Consider the following 26,667-nt stretch of genomic DNA (forward strand, 5'->3'; position numbering starts at 1 on the left):
TAGGGTTGCTGTGCACGATGGGCAATAACGTAACCTCGCTTTGACCGTCGAGAAGATGTGTGCTGTAGAGCTCGCATCAAAAGTGCGCATCGAGGGCACATATCAACCACAAAGTATGCGTGAGCACCCTTCCGATACCTAAAATGAAAAATGAGACACCCTACGGTCTCATGGAGTTAATGGACACATGAAATAAGTACACAAGACTGAAAATTCATATGAAGTGTGCCATTTAGGACAGGGCCTATGACCGTGAACCACAATAGTCACATCTATGAGATAATTCAAATGTAGAATAATTTTTGATGTCATAGGATGTCATAGGTCAATATCTTTTGCAGCACTTAAATGTGTTAATCCAGAAGGCCAGTATTTATCTGGAGGTCTTTGTACAGGTTTATCAATGTAATTATAATTTACGCTTATGTGTTCCTATGATATGCAATGGAAGTACATTTTTATGTTTAACATGGGTGTATTCACAATACATAGCATACGATATAATATCTTAAGATTATTTATCATTATGTTAAGTACATCACACAAATGTGACTGTATTCACCTGTAATGTCTCCAATAAGTACAGTATATTGGCCTGTATGGCCATGATATATTGCCTTAGCTAGACTTTAGCTAACCTATTACATTAGCTAGTAGCTCATGAGTCATGAATGTTAGCAAGACACAAGTTAACTATATTTGCTTCTGGCTAATTAGCTGTATAGTCGAGGCACTGTACACGACGCGGAGGGAGGGAGGGCGGGCATCGACAAAATCTCATCTACCGACCTGATGTTTTGATTTTTTATTTAATAAATATATTTGTTTGACAGGGAAGCTGTGCGCAAACAGGAATATATATATTAATTTATTTATTAAAAAAATAAAAATAAACACCCCAGAAAAAAGGGCACTTTCTCTCGAGGAAGAAAAAGGGCAGGTGCTCAAGCCCCCTTTGATGTCTATGTGTGCACGTGCACACGTGAGACATAACAGACTCCTCAATATATCATGTATTTTTACACTTTGTTGTATGAAATTGTCCGTTCAGACGCAAGCAGCACCGAAAGCTAAATCTCATCGGCGTTCGAGCGAGCGTTAGACACGACGCGGCTCGATCGCTGTGTCACTCAATCTGCTCGCAAACATGTATTTGAGTTTTTTTCACATTTGTTGAGTTGAATAGTGTAAAATCGCTTGAACGTTCAAACAGGCAAACATTGTATACAACCGACAAACCTTCGTGAAGACGCGAGCAAAAATAATCTGTCAGACATAGAGCTGTCACGATAACTACTTTTTGTTGTGCGATATATTGCACATAAATTAATTGCGATAAACGATATTATTGTAATTTTCAGACCATTTTATGCCACTGATTACATAATGACAATATAATAGCATAATAATGCAAATACACTGTTTCAAAGAACAAAGAACATTTTATTCTTATTCTATTCAATATTTAGACATTGTGAAATGTGAAAAAATATATCCCAAATAAATAAAACAAGTAAATAAATACACTTTCGTTAACAAAAAAGTGCAAGGTATCAATAACTAGATCAAAACAAAGTAGGCTAATATGTCAATTTAAACTTTTAAAGTGTCTCACACAAAGGCACAGATGCATCAACAGGACATTTCTGCTGCCAGATTAGTTTTTTAATTGTTAGGCAGATTCCGAGAAAGGAACACCAACATGTTTACCTTGTGGGGCTTAAGGCAGGATCTTACTGGGGTAACAATGTTACCAGCTGTGCTAAACAGTCTTTCTTATAGCGAGTTACGCTATCCGTGAGTGTGCGCCATTTCGCGCTGTCACGTTTATATTTGCACTGTCGGGAAAAGGCATCTGCAACAGATAACTGTCTGGAAGAAGGCCCCTCTCCAACTCCAGCTGCAGTTGTTGTTCCCAGGTTGAAAAACTGCGTGGGATGGTTATGTTTTAGGTGCGATTTTAAGTTTGTTGTGTTGCATCTTTACGCTGCTACTGTTTTAAAACACAGTCGACACACCGGCTCGTTCACATTAATTAGCTCTCCTCTCTCGTTCGGCTTAAAGCCAAAATGTTCCCACACCGGAGCTGAAGATTGCGGCTTTGAAATCAATTCCATGTTGGACTCGTTCTTCCTAACTGGCTCGCTGGAGATGTCACGAAACAGAACACTTTAAAATGCAGTTGGTTCACGCCTTCTCTTCACCTGACGGTGTCCGCTCTCTCTCTCTCTCTGTGTGTGTGTGTGTGTGTGTGTGTGTGTGTGTGTGTGTGTGTGTGTGTGTGTGTGTGTGTGTGTGGACACGCTGCCTGAGCCCCGCCTCCGACACAGAGTGCAGACAAGATGACAGAGGCAGCGCGATCAACTAAAATGTTGGTGACATTCATTTTAATGTAAAAATGAATCTGGTTATTATTTTTAATAATAAAACAAATTATCAGTTGCAATATATCGCGGCACCAAAAATGATCGCGCTCATTTCCATATATCGTCGCGATAAGTCGATATATTGACTATCGCGACAGCTCTAGTCAGACAACCCTAAAACAACATCATACTCGGAAGTTTTGATACGTTAGGATCGATAAGCCCATCCCTACTTTCTTTAGACATATGTTTCATGTGTTGGTTTTAAGAAAGACTCGGAGTACTCATAAAACTCACAGAACGAAATATGCGTCACACTTTACTGCATTCTCAACAACATGTAAGTCTTCTTCATACGTTAAAACAACGAGAATACAGAAAATAGGCTTAGAACTCCACCTAGTGGTTATATTATAGAATTAAAGGAGAAATTACATGAGACAGCTTTATAACTTAAATGGCTTTAACTGAAATAGACTAAAGTTTAATATAACTATTCTGATAAGTGTATATTTCCAACATCATGTTTGTGTTATCCATTTCTGTAAGTTTTTGTGACGTGTTTCAGAAAGATAATCGCTTAGACAGAGCTGATAGTTTATTTTCATCTTAACCGGACATCACAGTTGATCACTGCAATAATTCATAATTCAATATATTGATACCCGATTCCTTTATCAACTGTTTGTTCAATTGAGACATAAGGGGGTGATTTCAAAGCATTTTGAAAGTGACACACTTCCTTCTGCCAGTTGGTGGCGCTTATAACTTTGACTCACAGTAGTCACATCCATGTGACACACTGCTGAAGTTTCATCGAGATCAGTTAATGTATGCAAAAGTTATAACACACTTCCTTGCTTTTATGCTGCCTTTATGTGCTTTTTGGAGCTTCAAAGTTCATTTGCAATGTGTTCCACATTCAAACCAAAATATCTGACTTTCTGTTGGTCTGTTTGTTCACTTGAGACATAAGAGGGTGATTTCAAAGCATTTTGAAAGTGACACACTTCCTTCTGCCAGTTGGTGGCGCTATAACTTTGTCTCACAATAGTCACATCCATGTGACACACTGCTGAAGTTTCATCGAGATCAGTTAATGTATGCAGAAGTTATATCACACTTCCTTGTGTGCTACCTTTATGTGCTTTTTGGAGCTTCAAAGTTCATTTGCTATGTGTTCCACATTCAAACCAAAATATCTGACTGTCTGTTGGTCGGAGCTAATGACTGTAAATTAGAAAGTTGTTCGGCTCGACGAGAACAATATACACGCCGAGTTTTGTAACTGTAGATAGAACTAACTAAGTTATAACACACTTCATATGTCCTTTTTTAGTCATAAATTAATTTCCTCGTCACGGCCAAAACGTTCGAGATATCAAAAATCTGTCTGCAATGTAGCATCCTCAATGACTTGACTTCATGCTGACCGAGTTTGGTGGCGATTGGATTAATTCTCTAGGACGAATATATATAATTCCAGAGCATGTGTTTCCAAACAATTACAGAATTGCTAATGGTTTTATTGGTTATATAGGGAACTGTATTGGTTTTAATGGAAACTGTAATGGTCCTAGTAGGTCTCTATTGGTAATTTGCTTTCTCCTATTGGTGGCATGTTTTGTCTATTTTTCTGTATTGGTTTTAATGGAAACTGTAATGGTCCTAGCAAGTCTCTATTGGTAGTTTGCTTTCTTCTATTGGTGGCATGTTTTTTCTATTGGATACCATTAAGGACCAATAGAACACCTTTGGCAACTTATAGGTTACAAGTATCTACTGAACACCAGTATGAACCATTACGACTCCAATAAATGTAGTGTTTTCTTTGGTTTGATGATAATGATTTAATATACACATACACATAATTATAGACTAGATGCAGATTTTTTTTTACAATTATTGCAACAACAAAATAGATTTAAAATTACATAAATAAACGTTGTGTGTGTGTGTGTGTGTGTGTGTGTGTGTGTGTGTGTGTGCGATAACATTACGATATCCAGAAACCAATTTCAATAGCACATTAAGTTTAATTTATCGACATCGAACTCATGTTTACTATGATAGTTTCATCTTTACATCTACTAGGCTTGCTTCTGCATGATTTCAAAAACAACACATTCCAGCCCAGATCGCCTCTTATTTAACTCTGCTTGTCAACTATGGTTTCATTCGTCTCTGATACATTTGTAACAGTGGTGGGGACAATATCGACCCAGGCAAAAAGTTGTGGCGACATGTCTCACCCACAAATTACGCCGCAAATTCAGTCTCCACTGTCCTTTTGCCTTGTAAGCGCATGAGAGAAAGAACAATAAGGGCAATTCACTCAAAGAGTCTGCTTGTTTGTGTGTTGGAGCGAATGAATGCCTGCTGCTCCGTTTCTGATTGTCCACGCAACTCCAAATCTACACAACGCAGAGGTTATTAGTGTCTTCTAACTGGTGTCACTAAGCTATCTGCATGGCTGCACATCAGCCAGGCTTGGCCCACCGGTTACACTTACACTAATAGAGAAACTCTCTGTTCAAACTTCAATTTAGCAGGCTTGTAGAAAGAAAAAAAATACAATCAGACAGGTATACAGAAGGAGGTCATTTAAATTATTTAAATAATACACATAATGCATGATATTACTGTGGACATTAACTTTATTAAGTTCATGTTTAGGCTCCGTGGTATAATAGAACTAGTTATTTAAAACACTTACATCAGGTTGCTTTAAATCAAAGATCAAGATAAAAAGGAGTGAATCACACACACACACACACACACACACACACACACACGCACGCTACACACACGTCTGGCAAGGGTTTGTTCTAGTCCCTCTCAAAAATGTTTGGAAAACTGCAAATGTATAGTTTGTCTTCCACTTTGATACACATGCATTTACCCTGAAGGCAACTAACAGGAACTAATTCTGTCTTGGATGATTCCCAGTGTTGCACAATGGAAATGTGTGGAACAAAACCACAAGGTTGTGGTAGTGGAAATACTGCAGCTACCTTAAATGTTGTTAATAATAATGCTATGTGATCATCCGTGGTAGAGAAAGAAATAATTTTATCGATTACCCCACATGTTCCATCTGTTAGTTTCACATAGCTTTCATCTCGTCTCTGAGATTGAGTGTAGTCTCTGCTACTATACACCAGACCTCCTTTGATCATACGTTTGTGCACTACAACTTCATCAGGTATGCACACGCTAGAGGCACAGAAGGCAGCCCGTTCTTCCTGTGTAACAATATGCACGCTCCCATTGTCAAGTAGCGTAGTATTGTCACATTTGACAGCATTTTGGATCCTTGGGTACTTGTTCAAATCAGAACAGAACCGTAATACCTCTTCTTTCACCGTGTACTTGGATGAGAAGTAAGGAATTGATCTAAGCAGAAGAAACTTGGTAACTATCTGATTAGCCACTCCCTTTGTTCCTTTTACCAAAGTCAGGAGTTTGCCATTTGCGTTTTCGAAAGGAAATGCAGAATGTGTCCACAATGGGCCCCACAACTTGACTGACTTGGCAAGATGACTGAGAAGGTGAATGTTAAATGTCATCTGTGACTCGCCATATAAAATCTGAAACCTGAACATGAAGTCAAGCAACAAGATCTCAGCTCTGTTGATTTCACAAGGTTTTAGTTCATTCTTCAGTAGCAGATAAATGGCTGATACAAGTAGGCCAAGATGTTGCAGGTACTTTTGGGAACAAATCCTTCAAGACATGGTAGGCTGTAGAACAGGAGCCAGGATCGCCACTCTGAGGCTTTCCAGTGCACCCTATCTGACAACCCTCTAGGCAGAAGAGTAATCAGGTGTGGAGGTTGGATACCAACAATTCTAGCATCGATCTCTCTCAAAGTGGCAGGGCTGCCTACATAATATGGCTGGGTGGATGAAGTAGTATCAACCAGGAGTCTAGTCACCTGTCTTGAAACCCCCAGTAAGACTGCATGCATGTAGTCTGGGACAAAACCCCAGACAACATCAAAGTATGGCAAGTTGATTAGTGGAGAAGGACCTTTTACGCCCCTAATATTTGTCCCACCTTCTACAGCCAACTCCATATCCCTAACCATTTCCTCATTTGTTCTATCAGAATATTCTTCTGCTGACACTGGATACTTTACTACCCTATCAACCAGCTTCCCAGGATGCAGACAGAATCCACAGCCATAATATCCATTAAACTGGGTAGTGTTTTGCATCAGTGGTCTCGCTTTGGAATCAACACTACAACAGAGCCCAACTATTTTGCTGTTAATAACAGACCCTTCTTTATGCCATGTGACACCAGTGTCAGCAAGGGTCTTGGCCTGGTCCACAAATGACTTCAGAAAGATTTCCATCACAGGCTCTTTTGGCCCAAACCAAAGGCCAGCAAGCAATACATTCTTAAACCTGAGTTCAGGGGGAAGCTCATTGATCATTATGTGGATGGGCCATATAGAGAACTTTGAGGAATTAAAGACAGGGCTTCCATCTGAGTTAAATATGTATGATAGGTTGTGAGAATCTGAGAGGATCTGATTTGGGCCAGACAAATGTCTGTACTTCTCCCCATCATAGATGTCTGACACCATCTCATTATGGCTCTTTTGCCTATCAAACCTATAATTCAAATGGGCACTCGCATCTGTGCTTTCAAGCAGAGTCTGAATTTGTTGGGCAAGATGAACATTGATAAAGAAGTTACCACCATTCATAGAACCAGAATCAAAAGTGTTGCCACATGATCCACATTCATCCATTTGTTTGTCACTGATTTCCTGGACTGTTCCTATGTTTAAGTAACAAGTTTCACAGTAGAACTGAAATTCTACTTCCTCACAGCTGTTTTTAAACACTCTGTTAAAAGATACTTGGATCGAGGTACAACCTCTTGCCCAAACAATTTATTTATCAACTGCAGTAAATCATGTAACTGGCAACCAGTTATTTTATGCTTTGCTGCATGGCTCATAATCATGAGCATTGCCTCAGCTTTTGTGGTAGTTCCTGTGGCAGTCAAAGCAGTGTCCATGTCCGGCTGTAGGTCAATCATTGACAGTGGATCAGAAGTGTTCTGCTCCATGCTGCCTGTCCTATGGTCTATCTCAGACTCTGACTCTGTTCCACTGCATGCCTTTAAAAAAGCAACATCTCTGTTAAAGGTATGGTTGTGTGTAGGTCTGCTCATACACATATTCACGTAGGTTCATAGTTTACATTTACATTTTACATTTATTCATTTAGCTGACGCTTTTATCCAAAGCGACTTACAATTGCTATATATGTCAGAGGTCGCACGCCTCTGGAGCAACTAGGGGTTAAGTGTCTTGCTCAGGGACACATTGGTGATTCGAACCCGGGTCTCTCACACCAAAGGCATGTGTCTTATCCACTGCGCCATCACTACCTCATAGTTATATTTTTTTGTTATTTTTTTTAAACATACAGACCCTCCAAAATGAATAATTAATCAAATACTTTGATCAATTTATACTTCAAAACTTACATGTGTACCTGAGAGAGAGAAAAAACAATTATCAGAACAAGCTAAACTAGTACTCACATGTGTTTCTGAAGGTCTACTTGAGCCTGGTGCAACGTCTACCTCACTACTGTACTCATCTGTCATCAGTTCAGCTGTTTTTTAAAATTGTGATTAGTAGTGTACAGTACATGAGAAAAGTTTATCAGAACAAGCTAACTAGTACTCACTGTACTGTACTCATCTGTCATCAGTTCAGTTGCATATGGAGTTGAGTGTTGTTATGGTGGCTGCTTCACTGTCTGGACCATTCTGACAATAATGATACAGTTATGTTACAATCATGACATCTATGTATCTATGTTACTATGTTACAATCATGACATCTATGTTACAATTATGTTACACCCATGACATTGCACTTGCACTAACAGTTAGAAGGACTGTGAAGAATATGACTTCATCTGACTCCTGTAGCTGCCTGTTTCCATGCTTATTTTTTGAATGTGTAACTTTAATGGCCTTTTACATAGCTTTCATTACATCTGAAAAACAGATCATAAAACTCACACATACCACAAATGGTGTACTCAATATTGAATGGCTGTTCTGTATGCTCTCTGTCTCACTGTTCTGTGTGCTGTCTCTCTCACTCTCTCTCACTCTGTCTGTGCTGTTTGTCTCACTCCCTGCCTCTGAGAGCATATCTATTAAAAATACCATAAGGAACAAGAAAAAACAAGCTGAAGAAATCTCATATATAAATATATCACAAATAATGTATGTTATAATAATTTAACTGTTTCTTTGAACACTAGGCTACTGTTTAACAACAGTCCGCAATATACAGCACACTGCTACATGCTATTCAAAATGCTTTCTTAAAGTTTATAATGTAAATAACCTTTTAAAATAGGCTCTACAAAAAAATTAAATGACAAAGAAATATGAAACTGACCACTATCTCATCTGTTTCACTGTTAATACTTTTATTTAACAGGTATACGTTGTGTGAGGACTTTTATTTTGATATATCCGATGAGAATTCTTCTCCTTTTCTCTGGGTTTTTATTTATTTGTCTATTAAAAAATCAAAAGTTATTATTCAGTAAGAATGTCAGACTTTGCTGGATCACCTCCGCCGTATGTACTAAAGTTTTTCCTTTTCTTTTTAATAATCAAATTTATTCAAATAATCGGGACAATCCTACTGGATAAGCTCGATAGTCTAACGTTAATTTACCTGTTTCATTGGCTGTTTGGCTCTCTTCCTCGTCAACATCAACATCAACACTTGGCCTGTCATGTCGACACAGTGTCTGGCGAGGTATCTTTGCCTTACTTTGAGGTTCCAAGTATAGCTTATATTTTTGCCTATTTCTACGCATATTTGTCCAAAAAAATAAATAATGATGCTCGAGACGAGTTGTTGAGTTCTTATCATGTAAAAAGGGGGCGGAGCTTAGCTTGCGCGTGACAGAGTGCCAACTGAAATAACAGTAAACTGATCTGCCCGTTCACTAGCGAAACCACCCCAACTTTTTCTGTCAGGTAAGTTAGTGTCATTAATACTTTTCTTTCCTGTTATTTTCGATGCAATATTTATTTTCTGTCCATATTTTATACCTTTTCTCTGTCTTTACTACTTTATGTCAGTATTGAGGTAACGTTAGACTTTCGTACCGGGCTGTGTAACGTTAGCACTATTTATCCGGTGCTAACATTACCTCAGTGCCAGCTATGCAGATAATTATGGTTATGTTGTCGTAAGTTAGTAAAAAATATGTATAGCCATTTAAAATGAGACAAAGTGGACTCAATAAGTTATCCTAAAAGGATGGAAACTGCTGGAAAGGATGGACGATTTGAGTATTGAATTAAATGTGTCGGTCAATAGAGATTTTCTGCTAACGTTAAATCGTTTCTGTCTCGGAATGTAACGTTATGTATCAACATTGTTAGTAAGTAACTTGACTGCTTATTAACATACCACGTAAGTTAAGTCTGTTGATAGTAATAATAACAAAAGTAACTTAATTAAAGGCTGACACAGACAAGCATGAAAGTAGCCTACGTTACCAAATTAATTTAACAGTCAATGTCTTGCCCAGTAAGGTTAACTTATTCACGTAACGTAAATACAGTTGATTGAGGATATGCCTTAAGTGAACGTAAACAGTTGAAACATTCCGATATGTTATCCGTGCATTAGGTCGACAGCAGCCTAATAAACATGCTGCTCTCTATCAAATAACGTTAACGTTAATGTTAATTAAACAATAAAAGACAAAGAATCACACGTTTTGACTGGATGCCTTAAACTATAGTTAATGCATGCATTAATTTATTTGCATTTGATCATTCAATGTCAGTTTATTTATTTATTTATTTATTTCAGGCCTACAGCCTACTTAAATACTAATGTTAGATAAACCTAACAGTTACCTGAACAAATTAAAGAACTGTTTATTTAATTTGTATCTTTGTTTTATTTGACTTTTTTTGTCATGTTTATTGGTTATGTTATATATTTGGTCACAAATAAGAAATTTTGTGTTGCTAATACAATAGGCACTATGATTATATATGAGTCACATATTTGAGGTCTAAATAACTACAATATAAATAACTGTGTGTGTTCCGAACAGAATGTCTGTCTCAGAGACTGAAGGGAAGGGGTCACACCTCAGAGGACATAAATAAGCGCCTCTTAAGTGTCCGGAAATACCTTGCTGAGAAGATCAGTGACATAAACCGGGCAAAAACTGTCAGTGGTAAGTATTTACATACACATTTCTTAATGTAATAGAAATGTTTTCTAATAATATCTTGGTACTTTTACATGTATATGTTCATCATTTCATTGGGTAACTGTTGATCAGCTTTTTTGTTGAAAGCTTGACACATCAGTTCCTACACTTCTTGAGTTCTCGAGTAGTGTTACAATATGGATATTATCAGTCCTTATGATTGGCTGCATTGCTTTCTAAGCTGCTGCAAAATACTCTAAAACATAACAAACACCTGGGACCTCATTACAGCATAACCAGGGCTCTAGAGTGCGACCAATTTGTAAGGGTGCGAGTACAATTTTTCCTAGGTTGCACTGGTGCACTGAACGTCCTCACATCCGCTGAACCAATCTAAACCAATCTGAGACAGATGAGTCGGGTCTTTGCCTCTGATTGGCTGTGGTCCAGATATTCCTTTAGGCCTACACTGTTCGTGCTCCGTGCTGAGTGATTGAAACTGTCAGTAAGGGAAGTAGTAACATTACCAGTAAATTACCGGTATGATGCTATGCGTGAACAAAAAATTACGATTACTGGTATGAGCCATACGAAGTCAGAACATGCTGACGTAAGAAGTCTGCTTTGGGCCAATCATAAAGTTATTATGCAGGGTGTCCGTGGGGTCTTAAAAAGTATTACAAGTTGATAAATCAATTTAGAGAAAATTAAGGCCCTTAAAAAGTATTAAAGTCTTAAATGCCATTTTAAACTTACGTTACATCTTAATGTTTTCTTTTAGTTGAAAACATTAAACAATATGTGTAATCAAAAAGAACAAAAGCATTTAAGCTCAAGCAGTGCAAACGGAAAAACGCTAATAAAACAGACCTTGCCACTTATCATATAGAACCGAACGTAGGTATACACTCGAAGTCAGCATAATATTTATCTTGTTTATATTGTTTCACTTTCATGTTGAGAAAAACAATAATATCCACATGCTCGAAAATTCGCTGCCGCTGACAGATGTTGCAGGGACACAGAGACAGATAACGAAGTTTCTAACAGCACTTTGCGTTTTCTGTTATTAAACCTGTCTTCCTTAATGAAACTTAAAGGAAGCATATGTCTCAACATTATTTTGCTATCAGTTAAGTTATCATCTTGCTCACTCGGGTACAGCTGTGCTTACCTGCAGTCGTGAATGCAGTGATGGACAGCTGTCTTTCCTCATTCGGCTGCTGTTTGATTTCATGTGATTTCTCATTGTGGTGGTGATATTATATTTTAAAACGGTTAGTTCCAATCCTTGATTCTGATTGGTCAATAGCTGTGCTTTATTCACGATAAAACACGGCTATGACCGCTTCACCCAACGGTTCTATTTATCACTGCGCAACACTGCGGTTCCTATGTTGTTTTTATTTGAGCTTTCATGCATATTACACATTGGAACGTTGTTGCTGTTCACGGTTAGCCTGACTACGTCAGACTTCCTACTTCCGCTAATTTCATTTCAGCTCCTGTAGTCAGTCTGAGATAGCAGCCTATCTTTCAGTTTTCCTCCGGCCTGAAAACAGCCGGCCAATCAATCGAACAGAGGGCGGCTGAGAGCCGTGACATAGCCGCTAAGCGGCGAGTTTTACATTGTAGGTTAGAGAAATCGAAAACCGAAACGACCGTGAAATGGGAAACGAGACACATGATTGTACCGTGGATGCGTAGATTAACTTCGCATAATCTGCAAAAGTCGTTTACAGCCATGTTCACCCCGGTATTTCGCTCGAATCATCAAGTATTTACAGCAGGTTTACAGTGTTCATAGATTTGAGTTCGATGCATGATGTCTGTGGTTAGATGCGGCTGTGTCGACGCATAACATAAATTTATCTGATTGGCTTACGGGTAACCAATGATTTTAAACTTCAGAAATCGCCCCCTAGCGGGAGAGAAAACACTTCTCTATTATGCTATTCCAGACTCTGTCTACTGAAGCAAAGTGAAGTAGCAGAGTCTGGTATTACCAGGCTAGTTCACGGTCAGGGACTATTTTTTTCTAGCGGAAGGAAGGCTTTTAGTGATTTTACTTCATGAAAGTTGCACTAATACATGTTTTTTTACTTTAATATTTTTATTGTGTGGTAACCGTTTTATAAAAGCAATAAGGTACTCGAGGCAAGTGCTGTATCGTGAATAAGTCATGGCTGAAGGGGTTACTCTGCTTCGCGTCGTGCCTAACAACGCCCTCCAGCCGTTACTTATTCACGATACAGCACAGCCTCTCGTACCTTATTGCTTAAATAACTCCGTATCAATTAATTTGATTAATTTTAAAAGTAATTCCATTTTGTAAGATCATTTAGTAAGATCATTTTCATCCAAGTAATTCCAAACTTCGAGGACATTATGTGATCAAATACAGTCAACATGCTACAAAGCGCCATCCAGTGCATTTAATTATAACTGCGAGTTAGTGCTTTGGATTTATCATGGATTCACAGCATTTATGGCCAGCAAAGCAACGTAGTAAAATTCGAATAGTATTAAATTTTTTCGAATAATAATTACAGATCGAATATTCGTGCACACCCCTAATGACACTCTGCTCAGGTGCATCAAATCAAGCACTCCGTGGTAATCACAGGTAAACTGCCTGACCAGTCAGGTGTTTGTCATGAGAAGTGTACCACAAAAGAGCTATGGTTTGCAGACAGTTTTAAGAGTTGATGTTACAAATACGTCTTTTGAATATACTTTGTGAACTTATTGTCCCTTTAGCTCGGAGAGGTTTATTTTCCCTCTTCAATAAGTTGTCAATTGTTTTGTTTATTGGTCTAATTCTGGTTTCTCTTTTCTAATAAACCTTGCATTGGGGTAGTCACTGAATTAATTATCTTGTGCTTCATTCCCACCCTTCTGAATTATGTTACATTAATAAGACTGTTTAGTTGTGCTATCTTACAATCAAAATGTAAGGTTTACGCCGATGTTAACGGTTAAAACTTGAAGTGGCGATGAGGTCTTAAAATGTATGGAAGGGGTCTTAAAAAGGTCTTAAATTTAATTCCATGATTCCTGTATATACCCTGTTATGGAGATGATGCGATTACTTCATGCTGTTTTCAGTCAGCTCCGCTGCTTTTTAACAGTTTTTCTATGTAAATATGTGTTAGATGGACAATTGGACATATTTGACCGTTCTATGGCGTCTAGCAGCTTTTCAAACATGTTGTACTTCGAGACCCAGCCGCCTTTCCCATTCAATAGTGCTGCTGGCTCTGCAGTTGGATACTATTATATGCTGGCGTCTGTTTTTAAGAGCAAAAACACTAACTTAACTAAATTTCGGTGCATCCCTAACCTGAACTATCTGTTTCATAATTTAAAACCTACACCAGGTTAAATAAGGTTAAATAAAGAGATGACTGTAATGATATGGACATTACATGACTAGTGGACAAAGTTCACAGCTGTCAAGATCTTGAATCTGCTCAAAGTACGCCCAAAGATGTTGATGAATATATATAAATATATGTATGGATAATCTACTGGTAATGTGGTTTAAGAGGTACATTGTCCTAATGAATTCTCCTTCTTTTGCAGGTCTGATCAGTCAGCCCCAGTGAAGCCTGTGAATTAAGTGTGAACTTAACTGTGAATTAAGCAATAAAAATTTAATATTAATGTTTTGTGTCAGATGTTTATTTCCAGCTGGGCTGAGTAAACAAGCAGGTCTTAATACTGTATATAATTTTTATTTCAGGTGCATGTTCTTCATTCTTTGCTAAACAAAACCTGAGCTGTAAGCTATATTGAAAAGTTGGTGTGCAGTTTATATTGTGTATAATTGTAGTAATAATTCAAATTAATTAATTAAAAATTAATTAAAACGCATGTCCTAATTATTAACAGCTAAAAGCATGTAAACATTAAACATACAAATCTTAACCAATACAATCTTTACTGGAAACCATTAAATATGTGCAAATCAATACCAATACAAATTTGTAATGAAACCATTACAAGAACCAATACAAAACTGCAATGGAACTGCAATGGAAACCATTAAATATGTACAAATCATGACCAATACAAATTTGTAAGAAAACCATTACAAATCAGAACCAATACAAGCTGTAATGGAAACCATTAAATATGTGCAAATCAAGACCAATACAAATTTGTAATGGAAACCTATACAAACCAATAAATCCTAATGGAATATGGCCCAAAACACACTACGTAATGGACACCATTTGGTAATGGTTTTAATGGTTAACGGCTGATGGTTTGTAATGGTTTTGTATTGGAAACCATTAGCATTTCTGTAATGGTTTCTATTGTTTTTTTCAGCAGGGTATCGCGACAGCTCTAGTCAGACAACCCTAAAACAACATCATACTCGGAAGTTTTGATACGTTAGGATCGATAAGCCCATCCCTACTTTCTTTAGACATATGTTTCATGTGTTGGTTTTAAGAAAGACTCGGAGTACTCATAAAACTCACAGAACGAAATATGCGTCACACTTTACTGCGTTCTCAACAACATGCAAGTCTTCTTCATACGTTAAAACAACGAGAATACAGAAAATAGGCTTAGAACTCCACCTAGTGGTTATATTATAGAATTAAAGGAGAAATTACATGAGACAGCTTTATAACTTAAATGGCTTTAACTGAAATAGACTAAAGTTTAATATAACTATTCTGATAAGTGTATATTTCCAACATCATGTTTGTGTTATCCGTTTCTGTAAGTTTTTGTGACGTGTTTCAGAAAGATAATCACTTAGACAGAGCTGATAGTTTATTTTCATCTTAACCGGACATCACAGTTGATCACTGCAATAATTCATAATTCAATATATTGATACCCGATTTCTTTATCAACTGTTTGTTCAATTGAGACATAAGGGGTGATTTCAAAGCATTTTGAAAGTGACACACTTCCTTCTGCCAGTTGGTGGCGCTATAACTTTGACTCACAGTAGTCACATCCATGTGACACACCGCTGAAGTTTCATCGAGATCAGTTAATGTATGCAAAAGTTATAACGCACTTCCTTGCTTTTATGCTTCCTTTGTGTGCTTTTGGAGCTTCAAAGTTCATTTGCAATGTGTTCCACATTCAAACCAAAATATCTGACTTTCTGTTGGTCTGTTTGTTCACTTGAGACATAAGAGGGTGATTTCAAAGCATTTTGAAAGTGACACACTTCCTTCTGCCAGTTGGTGGCTTATATCTTTGACTCACAATAGTCACATCCATGTGATACACTACTGAAGTTTCATCGAGATCAGTTAATGTATGCAGAAGTTATAACACACTTCCTTGCTATTTGCTCCCATTATATGCTACCTTTATGGGGTTTTGGAGCTTCAAAGTTTCCTTTGCAATGTGTTCCACATACAAACAAAAATATCTGACTTTCTGTTGGTCTGAGCTAATGACTGTAAATTAGAAAGTTGTCCGGCTCGATGAGAACAATATAATTCCTGAGTTTTGTGACTCTAGGTCGAAGTATAAAACCAATACCCCACTTTTGTCAACAGGTGGCGCTACTGAGCCCCTGCACCACGCATCAAAAACAATGTTCAACTTTGAAGCGCTGCCACGACCACAGTATTTAAGATATCAATAATCCTTTCACACGTCTACATCTGTCGTGTGTTTACATTATACACATAAAGTTTTAAGTAAATCGGGTAAAAATAAGAGTGTGATTTCAAAGCATTTTGAAAGTGACACACTTCCTTCTGCCAGTTGGTGGCGCTATAACTTTGACTCACAATAGTCACATCCATGCGATCGGCCTCTTCCAGCGATCACACTGCTGCGGTTTCATCGAGATCAATTAATGTATGCAGAAGTTATAACACATTTCCTGTTTCACTTTTCAGCCATAATTTTGTTTCCTCGCCACGGCCAAACCGTTCGAGATATCAAAAATCCGCGAGTCAATTTTTCATCCTCAATGTCTTGACTTCATGCTGACCGAGTTTACGTGGCGATTGGTGGAATTCTCTAGGAGGAGTATTTCACATTCCATTGCATGTGTTTTCCAAAGAACCCTAAATAGAGCGATTTCCTGTTGGGCTGAGGTAAAAAGTAAAAGTATGAAGGATATATGAAACGATGAGATCTATATGTGTACCGAGTTTCATATTATTACATGCAAGCGTGTTTGATTTATGGACCAAGTTTTCGGACCCTGTTTCAGGGGGCTGTCGAGCCCCCTGCCACGCTCGGGTACCAGCTTCAGCCCGGCCCTAATGGCCGCGGGTTCTGACCAGTGTGCAAAGTTTCAAGAGTTTTTGAGCACGTTAAGAGCCCCAAAAGTGCCCCAATAGTCGTAAAAAAAATAAATAATAATAATAATAATTAAAGCTGTGAGCAGCGATGGCGGGCCCAAGCGGTGGCACCGCCACCCTTGGGCCTTTAGGGTCGCCAGCGCACGACGGGCAATAACGTAAGCTTCGCTCGACCGTCGAGAAGATGTGTACAAATTCCAAGAAATCCACATTCAAACCAAAATATCTGACTTTCTGTTGGTCTGTTTGTTCACTTGAGACATAAGGGGTGATTTAAAATCATTTTGAAAGTGACACACTTCCTTCTGCCAGTTGGTGGCGCTATAACTGACTCACAATAGCAACATCCATGCGATCGGCCTCTTACAGCGAACACACTGCTGAAGTTTCAGTCGAGATCAATTAATGTATGCAGAAGTTATAACAGACTTCCTGTTTCTCTTACTGCCTTCTGCCAGTTATTATAGGCTTTGTACTTTACTCACGCTCCAATACCGACGTAGAAAATCATCCTCTTTACATGCTAAAAATATGCTTGGAAACATCAAAGTGGGCGGTGCTTACTGTGAATGATACTGAATTGTACTACTGACTATTTAAACAGAGTAATTTTTATATGGTAGGTTTACTATTTTATTATTATATTTTATTGCGGCTATAATGAACAGGCTGCAATGTCAAGATTGCAATGATGGAGTGTGTGTGTGTGTGTATTTGTAACCTTAAAGGGGTCATATAATGCCATTTTTGTACAAGTTAATATGAATCTTTAGGGTCTAAATGAAAACTTTGTAATATACTTTTATTAAAAATTCTCATTAGTATTTTAAGAAAACACTAATTTTAACTGCTCAAAACAGCTCCGTTTTCAGCACGCCGTTTCAGTGCATATGACTTTAAATGATAATGAGGTTTGGTCACCCTTCCCCTCCCTCCGTTCTGGGGGAATTCTTGTCTTGAATCATATGCATTTGCAAGATGTAAACAGTATTTTGCCAGTATTGTGTTACCATTCATCTTCATGCAGTTATAACTGTTTTTTTGACATTACTTCTTAATCAGTAACATACAAGTAAACCAGGTGTAACTTAGTGTTACCATGTTAAAGGGGTCATGACATGGGTTTTTTTATTGTATTATTATGTTCCCTTAGGTGCAATTATAGTATTAATATATTTTTTTTTAAGAAAAACTTTTAAAATCTAGTGATTTATGACCTTTTCCCACCCTGTTTCTCATCCTCTGATTCAAACAGTCTGTTTTGGGGGCGTTTTCCATTTAAGACTTCAGTGTTAACGCCCACTGTTATGATTGGCTAACGTCAGTGCCTATGTATCAATTATTGACGCCCCAGCCAGAACAATATGCAAGTAAACTAAGTAAAAACACTGTGATTATTCATAATGAATGAAATTGCGCTTTAAAAAGTAGTTTAAAGTTTAAAATAAATTACTTACAGTTTGCGTCGTCGTTGTTCCCAGAATAGTCGACACGGACTTATCTTTGAGCAACAGTTTTCTGGCAAAGCCAGCATCATATTGAGATTTGTTCTCAAAACAGTCATCCTTAAAATGTACAGAACAAACGCTTAAGTTAACCTTGCTGTGACTGGGACGTCCGCAAAAAAATAAACTGCATCCATTTTTCCCTGGCGTCTGGATCTTTCGGCAGCTTATTCGAGATTTTGTTTGACCACAGCCAGGAACAGCACATCTGTGTGGCATCGTAATTTTTCTGTTCACAAGTAGTCTCTGTCAGAGCTCGCTGTCCATCGACTGAACACTTGGGAGGCGACGGCGATCTGAAATGAGCGTAGTTGTTTTGCGCTTAAAGCGTAGTTATCTTGCGCTGGAGGCGGTCATATGCAAACGCTGTTACGTCACTTCTAACCGACACGTCACTTCTAACCATGAATCCAGAACGAGCTGTATTTTGAGCTTGATTAAATAAATGATTCGTTTAGAATGGGGAGGACGTCTTAAAATATTAAACTTGCAGGACGTTTTAATGATACAAAGACCTCTTATATACCAAAAGATCAAGGCAAATTTGGTTTCTCATGTCATGACCCCTTTAACTGTAACACCTGCGTACACAGTTTTTAATAACACAATAACCATAACGCGTTGTTCATTATAAACGTGGGATTATGAATTATATTGAGAACGTCGTAACGTTATGGAAAACATGCCGTAATGTACCATGAGTGTAAACATTAGCCACATGCAGTTTAGCGTTGTTTTGGTTAAACTCACCTCTGAATGCCGCTTTACCTGCAGTTGGCGTTGTTAAACTCACCGATGAATGGGGTTGTACACCACAATGAGCGTTGTTAAACTCACCGAGGAATGCGGTTGCCTATGAACGCAGCTAAACCTTTGCTGAGAGGGCACTTTGATATCAGATTGTGAGGGTTTTTAAACATAAAAAAACTGTTGGAGGGCCAGATAAAGATGATCTGGGGGCCACCATTATACTAGCCCTGCCATAGATCATTTATTGTAGCCTATTCCTTTTTATTTTTATTTATTGCAGTCTCGACCCATTCAGCAGCAGACCATTGCGGTGAGCTTACCCAAGACGTCAAATTTCAACGCTACAGGCTCCGGTTCAGAGATATATAGAAGTCTATCGGACTACCCTGCACGTTATGTTTGCTCTCCTGATCACAACAGAAGTGGCGTAGATAGTGGCGTGTGCAAAACTGTCCCAATTCTGCTTTTCACAGCCGGGCCCTTAGCGCTTACTCCGCTAAGTGCACTTTCAACAAGTGTCCACTTCGAGGAAGGCCTTAGGGCATAGTGTGCATATTGGGACAGGGCCTTCCTGTTTTCGGTCGAAGTCCACAGTAGTCGATTGTCGAGGTTAGCAGCGATCATTGGTAACTAAGCAATTCAAGAGAACGCGCCCATTTAAGTCAACAGGGTGCAACAGAGTTCTCAACAGAAAATACCACTCTAATCACCCTTTTGCTAATGAAAAAAATAATAATCTATAAACAAAGTCAGTAACAGCTAAAATAATTTTAGCTCAAATTTATTTATTTGCTAAAATAAAACATTTACTTACTTTCACATGTTTCATTAAGTCCTCGGCAGTTGCATGACCCATGAACTGGGATCCCAGGTATCTTGACTGCACCTGCCCGCCCTCCCAAAAGCGTACGTGCAGGTCCAGCTGTTTCGTTTTGGTGGTGCGATTAAGACTTTCGTCGAACATCCGCACGAACGGTCCCGTGATTTTGGAAATTAGTCATCATCCGCTATTCCAAAGCCGTAATGGCTGATGGCTGTGGTTTGCTGGAGACCCTTCACAGCAGTTAGATGTTTTCACTTTTTGAATGAGACTCCAGCGCCGTACACCCAACATTCCCAATTTAATAGCTTTCTTGCATAAGCAGTAGGCTTCAAATGCGTTATTTGCAACTGGCTTTAACCAAGCACGAAATTCAGATTTTTCAAGCCAAGTATCGCTAAACTTGCACTTCCTCATAGCTGAATAAAATCCGTTTAACGTCTTTCTGTGGTATCCGAGAGACTCGCGCCAATAACACGAAAGCTCAAAGCTGATTGGCTGTTGCATGTTGGTCTATTTTGTAGTCATAATACAGCGAATTACATTTGGACTAGCGAAATAAGAAACTACAACACCACGGAATTAAAAAAAAAACATTCCAAAAGCTCATGGAGCATTTAAATGAGATTTACATGGGCGTAGGAAAATTAAGACCTGTTAAAAATTATTTAAGACCTAGAACACAATACTTCAGCAAATTTAAGACTTTTTAAGGCCTTAAATTGTCATTTTGAAATTTTAGACTTTTAAGACTTTTTAAGACCCTTGGAAACCCTGTTTTTTTTTTTTTTTTTTTTGTAGAGTATTTTTTATTGTATCACCAAAGCAATGATGCTCCACGACTCCCGTTGAAGTATCCAGCATCTCTAAGGTCTGCAAATAACTCCATCCAGAACTGAGACCTATATACATTTTTAAGAGTCCTCAAGCTGATGTTTACACCGTGTACAGCGTCATGAGTGGCCCTCGTTAAAATATTGAGCACTAATGATGCAGTATGTCTTGTTTTTCCGTCTGGTCCGCCTCTTTTAAAAACTCCAAACACCGTTCTCAACAGTCAACACGTACAAGTCTTCTTCTTACGTTAAAACAACGAGAATACAGAAAATGTGCTTAGACCTCCACCTAGTGGTTATATTATAGAATTAAAGAAGAAATTACATATGAGACAGCTTTATAACTGAAATGGCTTTAACTGAAATAGACAAGTTTAATATAACTATTCTGATAAGTGTATATTTCCAACATCATGTTTGTGTTATCTGTTTCTGTAAGTTTTTGTGGCGTGTTTCAGAAAGATAATCGCTTAGACAGAGCGATAGTTTATTTTCATCTTAACCGGACATCACAGTTGATCACTGCAATAATTCATAATTCAATATATTGATACCCGATTTCTTTATCAACTGTTTGTTCAATTGAGACATAAGGGGTGATTTCAAAGCATTTTGAAAGTGACACACTTCCTTCTGCCAGTTGGTGGCGCTATAACTTTGACTCACAGTAGTCACATCCATGCGACCGGCCTCTTCCCACAAACACACTGCTGAAGTTTCATCGAGATCAGTTAATGTATGCAAAAGTTATAACACACTTCCTTGCTTTTATGCTTCCTTTGTGTGCTTTTGGAGCTTCAAAGTTCATTTGCAATGTGTTCCACATTCAAACCAAAATATCTGACTTTCTGTTGGTCTGTTTGTTCACTTGAGACATAAGAGGATGATTTCAAAGCATTTTGAAAGTGACACACTTCCTTCTGCCAGTTGGTGGCGCTATAACTTTGACTCACAATAGTCACATCCACGCGACCGGCCTCTTCCAGTGAAGAAACTGCTGAAGTTTCATCGAGATCAAGTAATGTATGCAGAAGTTATAACACACTTCCTTGCTGTTTAAGCTGCATTTATGTGCTTTTTTGAGCTTCAAAGTTCTTGTACAATGTGTTCCACATTCAAACCAAAATATCTGACTCTAGGTCAAAGTATGAAACCAATACCCCACTTTTGTCTGAAGGTGGCGCTACTGAGCCCCTGCACCAGGCATCAAAAAAGGAAATTCAAGTTTGAAGAGCTGCCACGACAACAGTATTTAAGATATCAATAATCCTTTCACATGTCTACATCTGCCGTGTGTTTACATTATAGTCACATCCATGCGACCGGCCTCTTACAGCGAACACACGGCTGAAGTTTCATCGAGATCAATTAATGTATGCAGAAGTTATAACACTCTGACTGTTTCTCGTTTCTCGCCATCATTTCGTTTCCTCGCCACGGCCAAACCGTTAGAGATATCAAAAATCTGCCGGCAATTTTTCATGCTCAATGTCTTGACATCATGCTGACCGAGTTTGGTGGCGATTGGTGGAATTCTCTGGGAGGAGTATTCCAAATTCCATTGCGTGCGTTTTCAAACAACCCTAAATAGACGGTTTCCTGTTGGTCTGGGGTAAAAAGTAAAAGTATGAAGGATATATGAAACGATGAGATCTATATGTGTACCCAGTTTCATATTATTACATGCAAGCGTGTTTGAGTTATAGACCAAGTTTTCGGACCCTGTTCCAGGGGCGCTGTCGAACCCCTGCCACGCCCGGGTACCAGCTTCAGCCCGGCCCTAATGACCGCAGGTTCTGACCCGTGTGCAAAGTTTCAAGAGTTTTTGAGCATGTTAAGAGCCCCAAAAGTGCCCGTAAGTTAAGTAATAATAATAATAATAATAATAATAATAATAATAATAATAATAATCCTAACGAAAACAATAGGGTCCTCACTTGTGCTTGGGCCCTAATAATAATCTACGAAACAATAGGGCCTTGCCTTTTCAAGGCTTGGGCCCTAATAATTCTAACGAAAACAATAGGGCCTTGCCTTTTCAAGGCTTGGGCCCTAATTCTAACGAAAACAATAGGGCCTTGCCTTTTCAAGGCTTGGGCCCTAATAATAATAATAATCCTAACGAAAACAATAGGGCCTTGCCTTTTCAAGGCTTGGGCCCTAATAATTCTAACGAAAACAATAGGGCCTTGCCTTTTCAAGGCTTGGGCCCTAATAATTCTAACGAAAACAATAGGGCCTTGCCTTTTCAAGGCTTGGGCCCTAATAATTCTAACGAAAACAATAGGGCCTTGCCTTTTCAAGGCTTGGGCCCTAATTCTAACGAAAACAATAGGGCCTTGCCTTTTCAAGGCTTGGGCCCTAATAATAATAATAATAATAATAATAATAATAATCGGTAAAACAACAAAAATCTATACAAGATACATTTTGAAAATAACTCTAAAACTAACTCTAGACTGAATGTTAAAAACCTTTTTAAGGGGGTGAGCAGAATTTTTTTTTTAAATTCTCAGAGGTGTAGATATAACACAGACTGAGTTCTGGAAGGAGGCACATATGGAGGATTCTTTAACTGATAGTTTTACTAGAAATTTTTGCACTGCACTGACTTGGTTAAAATGAAACATTAACAATCAATAGAACTGTATTCATGCAGCACCTTCCATAAACGTACAGTTTAAAGCACTTTATAAATGTAATAGAAAAAGCCTGTATATAAATATAAATATATAAAATAAAAAATATTCAGATAATTAAAATGCATTACATTCTCGTAGCAGAAGAGTTAATCATTGATAAGACAATACAAAGAGCGGCTTTAGAATACAATGTATTGCATGCCCACGGACCATAATAAGGAAGAAATGCAAGCTTGTAGTACCACCTGTTTACTCCAGAGGGCAGTAAGTGAAATTTCAGCTGTATGAGCAATGCGCAGTTTATACAGTCAAGAAAAAACTTCAGTAGGCAGACCAACACAAACATGCCTTATGTTCTTTGCATTCAAAACACTCGAAGGAGTGCAAATGCGATCTAAGGGATCTCAAGATTTGTTTAAAGATTGAGTATTAAACTATATTTAACTTGACACTGTGACGTCTGACGTTGGTGTAAATTGACGGGCCCTTAAACAAGCCCTCATAATAAATCTCCAACAGATTGAAAAATTCACTTGCGAATGGATTGCTGTGAAATGCCAATGATTGACTTATGTTCAATAATATGGTAGTAAACAATACACTGTATTCTAAAGCCATTTTTTTGTATTGTCTTATCAATGACTAACTCTTCTGCCACAAGAATGTAATGCATTTTAATTATCTGAATATATATATATATATATATATATATATATATATATATATATATATATATATATATATATATATATATATACATTATTTTTAAATATTTAAAGATAACTATGTATAATTATTTCATCATTATATATTGAATTATTGTTATATGAGGGGCTTTCTCAGCAAATATTTGTATATTCGATTAAATGTGATTAATTAATTGGGACACCATGTAATTAATTCAATTAAAAATGTAATTGAAAAAACTAATTGAAAAAACAGCCCTAATATATATATATATATATATATATATATATATATATATATATATATATATATATATATATATATATATAGTGTGTCTGTATATATGTGTGTGTGTGTGTATACATGCATCCTGAAATTATTCACAGCGCTTACATTTTTCCACATTTAGTTGTTACAGCCTTATTCCAAAATGGATTAAATTCATTATTTTCCTCATTAAATTCTACAAACAATACCCCATAATGACAATGTGAAAGAAGTTTGTTTGAAATCTTTGCAAATTTAATAAAAATAAAAAAAAAGTATTCACAGCCTTTGCTCAATACTTTGTTGAAGCACCTTTGGCACCAATAACAGCCTCAAGTCTTTTTGTGTATGATGCTACAAACTTGGCACACCTATTTTTGGGCAGTTTCTCCCATTCTTATTTGCAGGACCTCTCAAGCTCCATCAGGTTGGATGGGGAGCCTCGGTGCACAGTGATTTTCAGATCTTTCCAGATATGTTCAATCTTGTTCAAGTCTGGGCTCTGGCTGGGGCACTCAAGGACATTCACAGAGTTGTCCCGTAGCCACTCCTTTGTTATCTTGGCTGAGGCTTAGGGTTTTTGTCCTGTTGGAAGATGAAGCTTCACCCCAGTCTGAGGTGCAGAGCGCTCTTGAACAGGTTTTCATCAAGGATGTCTCTGTACATTGCTGCATTCATCTTTCCCTCGATCCTGACTAGTCTACCAGTTCCTGCCGCTGAAAAACATCCCCACAGCTTGATGCTGCCACCACCATGCTTCACTGTAGGGATGATATTGGCCAGGTGATGAGCGGTGCCTGGTTTCCTCCAGACATGACGATTGCCATTCAGGACAAAGAGTTCAATCTTTGTTTCATCAGACCAGAGAATTCATGAACAAACTCCAGGCTGGCTGTCATGTGCCTTTTACTGAGGAGTGGCTTCCGTCTGGCCACTATACCATACAGGCCTGATTGGTGGAGTGCTGCAGAGATGGTTGTTCTTCTGGAAGTTTCTCCTCTCTCCACAGAGAATCGTTGGAGCTCTGTCAGAGTGACCATTGGGTTCTTGGTCACCTCCCTGACTAAGGCCCTTCTCCCCAGATCGCTCAGTTTGTGCTCTGTCATGCACTGTTAACCTTATATAGACGGGTGTGTCCCTTTCCAAATCATGTCCAATCAACTGAATCCAATCAAGTTGTAGAAACATCAAGGATGATCAGTGGAAACAGGATGCACCTGAGATCAATTTTGAGTGTCATGCAAAGGCTGTGAATACTTCAGTACATGTAATTTTTTTTCATTTTTTATTTTTAATACATTTGCAAAGATATTAAACAAACTTTCATGTTATCAATATGGCGTGATACACACCCCTTAACCCCCACGGTCGATTGAACTAGGTCCATGAGAGGGGTACAATTGCTTTGTGGACATAAACTACATGCCTCATTACCGAACGACTGGACCGGACGATGTGCTCAAGTCAACAGCTCTGGATCAGTGATGATAATCAGGGTGCGGCAAAACAGCTCCAAAAGACACAGTCGAGTGAAGGGGTCACCTTCATCAACTCTGACCCAGCCAAACTACACTCCAGAAAATCAACGAATATGGAGCAGAGTGGACAAGTTTTTCCAATAATTCTTTGCCCCCATTGGCGCTACGCCAAAAATTTGCTACGAATGTGTTGTATTACAAATTTATTAAATGTTTAATTTAGGTTCCAATACAATAGTATATAAACTGAGAAAGTTTAGTAGATTGAATTTACTATTTGAGGTATAAATGATGTCACAGACCTGCCTGTCAGGGTTTCCAGCAGGAGATTCCTGCCTGTCCTGATCTCTCTATTGTAAGTTAAATTAGTCGGATTGCTGAGACTATCACCTTTTGTCTTTAAATGACTCTTGGGGCCCCTGACCCAGTCGTTGAATAGTCCGGCTGATTAGATTAGCTTCTGTGCATTCAAATCACACTGTTATGCTGATGAGATCAGGGCTGGGGAATTTCCTTTAACGAGTTGACTCCTGTACCTCATTTACATGCTTTGTTTCAGAGTGTCTCCACCTCTATGTATAATCAAGTCCCCTCACCCTTGAAAGGTATAAAACCCTATCGAGTTATTGAGTCAGACTTGGATGACTACAGCGATGCAACAGCGACTTCTCAATAAAGAGTAAATTCTGCTTAAAAGATATCCCAACGTCTCCTGGTCTCTGCTTCGACAACAAAGAAAAAGTGTACAACAAATGTTAAGAATCAGATCGAAATGAACAGGTTTGA

At 38.2% G+C, this 26,667-nt stretch overlaps 1 protein-coding gene and 1 long non-coding RNA gene across 3 annotated transcripts in view; one reads left to right on the plus strand and one right to left on the minus strand.

Annotated features, from left to right (window-relative positions):
• Nucleotides 1–26,667, minus strand: part of LOC127646372 (uncharacterized) — a 65,879-nt gene that overhangs the window by 31,782 nt on the left and 7,430 nt on the right. The window contains exon 1 of one of the 2 annotated variants that reach the window (XM_052129944.1): nucleotides 9,094–9,214. The exons of the other annotated variant lie outside the window; for it this stretch is intronic. The gene's annotated coding sequence lies outside the window, so the exon portion shown is untranslated. Of the gene's footprint in view, nucleotides 1–9,093; nucleotides 9,215–26,667 lie in introns of those variants that run through there. 2 annotated transcript variants of the gene reach the window in all.
• Nucleotides 9,328–14,313, plus strand: LOC127646373 (uncharacterized). The gene is made up of 3 exons (XR_007970927.1): nucleotides 9,328–9,401; nucleotides 10,499–10,624; nucleotides 14,186–14,313. It is a non-coding gene; the product is annotated as an uncharacterized LOC127646373 (long non-coding RNA).

The sequence above is a fragment of the Xyrauchen texanus genome, chromosome 7, assembly GCF_025860055.1.
Source record: "Xyrauchen texanus isolate HMW12.3.18 chromosome 7, RBS_HiC_50CHRs, whole genome shotgun sequence".
NCBI classification, from domain to species: domain Eukaryota; kingdom Metazoa; phylum Chordata; class Actinopteri; order Cypriniformes; family Catostomidae; genus Xyrauchen; species Xyrauchen texanus.